Genomic DNA, 2,187 nt, shown 5'->3' with positions numbered 1-2,187 from the left:
AGGTGAAGGCCCAAGGAACTTAAAGAAGATATTTGTCAAATAAATTTTATAAGGCACTGGAACTACAGGTTCTTAGTGTACCACAAGGGCACACTATCCCAAGTGGAGCCACTGTTATCACTGAAATTTTGTTGCCAAAAAATTGCTCAGATTAGCTTACAGACAAAGTGTTTTCGCAGTGCAACATGTTTTAGTGATTTCGTAGCGTGCTACGAAATTGGGGATTTGTTCGAATCCATAGTAGTTGTCATGCAAAATAGTTCTGGGGTGGATGCATTTTACAGGTGGCAGGTGGCATGTTCTCAAGCTCCTACATGTATGCTTGTCATTAAGTTTGGTCAGTGTGAGTTTCTTAGAGAGGGTGCAATAATTGGTTCATTGATGGATGCATGACCAATGCCTATCATACAGCCATTTGGGCAGCAATCTTTGTTCAATAAATATGTGGACAGCTATTACAATGTTGCTAATGGATCTGTTGGTTCTTCATATCATGCAAAGACACTATTAGTGAGTTTAAAGTGATGGTTTCAACTCTACATAAAGAGATGGGTATGATGCAAGCACATTTAACTAAATTTAAGGAGACAACCTTTGAAGTTCATTCATTGCGGGAAGAGGTCCATTCCCTCACAACTATACTTAACATAAAGTCAAATGAATACAAAAAACTGTCAGATAAATGTGCAGATCATGCAGCTAAAATAAAATCCTTGCAGGCTTTGGTTACGGATCTAAGAGAGACTAAACAAGAGCTAAAGTTAATTCTGGAGATGTATGGACGGGAAACCACAGATTCCAGGGATGTCATAGAAGCAAGGCAGGCAGAATGCAAAGCTTGGGCACAAGTGCATAAGCTAAAGTCTGCCCTTGATGAGCACAGTTTGGAATTGCAGGTCAAAGCAGCCAATGAAGCTGAGGCAGTCTGCCAACAGAGACTTGCTGTTGCTAAAGCTGAGATAGCTGACACAAGGCAAAAGCTTGATGCTGCAGAGAGGGACATATTGGAGTTCACTGAGGCTCTGAAAGCTAAAAATGAAGAAGGAGAAGTGTATATAGCTGAAATTGAGACTATTGGGCAAGCATACGAAGATATGCAAACTCAAAATCAACGATTACTTCAGCAGATAACAGAGAGAGATGATTACGATATCAAGCTTGTATCGGAGAGTGTGAAGGCAAAGCAGGTTCAAAATTCTCTTCTTATGGAGAAAAAGGATATGGCAAAGCAATTGCAGCAGGCTGGTGCTTCAGCAGAGATGTATAAACAGAAGATTATGCGTCTTGAAGAACAGGTGAGGGTTCACTTGGATCAAATTGGAAAGGTTACTGAAGATGGTCAGCAGTATGCACTTACTCTGGATAGTATAAAACGAAAATTGCAGCTGATAGATTCAAATTTCCTGATCTTATATTCCACCCGCCCCTACTTCAAACACTGCCTCATATGGAAAAGCTTGATAATTTAGGGCATTCACTTCGCGGGCTTCCCCCAGATGGTTATCGAGAGTATAAATAAGTGTGACATGGATATACGCCGAGAATTGTTTAGCATTATTCTGCTTGCTGGTGGCACGGCATCAATGCAAATCGCAGATGAAGAGAACCGACTTCGATTTTAAAAAAAGGAAAAGGATAAGAATGAGGCTGAGGTCTATACAAATGGGCCGGTGGAGATTTCTTTTCGCTGTGGGTGAAACCGATTATTGGCAGGTGGCAAATTCATGGAATAGCATTTATGTCTTGGGCGCAAGTGTTTGATGAAGTGCCAGAGAGAGATGTAGTTCATTATCTTCGTGGCCTAGCTCCACAAGTGTTCTTTTTCCACGCAAACGGGTGGCAGAGAAGGTTTTGTCAATGGCATGCTGAATGGTTTATCTTATGATCATGTTTTTCCTGATGCAAACAACCCAAATAGCCAGGCAATGACTATGTCCCAAAGTATTCGAGATAAATTGGTGAATGGATGGTTGGAAGCTTTTATGCTCCATGGCCGCGCTCAAGAAACTGGATTGACCTCTTCGATGCCATTTTTGTCAAGGTTCATTTCATCGGAAATGTTCGGTATCTTCCCATTTCTTAAGGCTTGTCTTGAGGCTGTGCAAAAGGAGGCTGAACAGTGCAAACGCAGAAATATTGATCTGCAAGTGGAGTTGAAGAATGAGAGGTTCGGGAAAAAGAGAATTG

At 41.3% G+C, this 2,187-nt stretch overlaps 1 pseudogene; it reads left to right on the top strand.

The window, feature by feature from the left end:
- The first annotated feature begins 548 nt into the window (after window positions 1-548).
- Window positions 549-1,469, top strand: LOC149264337 (E3 ubiquitin-protein ligase BRE1-like 1 pseudogene; annotated as a pseudogene).
- The last annotated feature ends 718 nt before the right edge of the window (window positions 1,470-2,187 follow it).

The sequence above is a fragment of the Pinus tabuliformis genome, chromosome 6 (genome assembly GCF_031772625.1).
Source record: "Pinus tabuliformis cultivar Carrire ecotype Pingquan chromosome 6, CPIR1, whole genome shotgun sequence".
NCBI classification, from domain to species: Eukaryota; Viridiplantae; Streptophyta; class Pinopsida; order Pinales; family Pinaceae; genus Pinus; species Pinus tabuliformis.
This window is presented reverse-complemented; position numbering and strand designations above follow the sequence as displayed.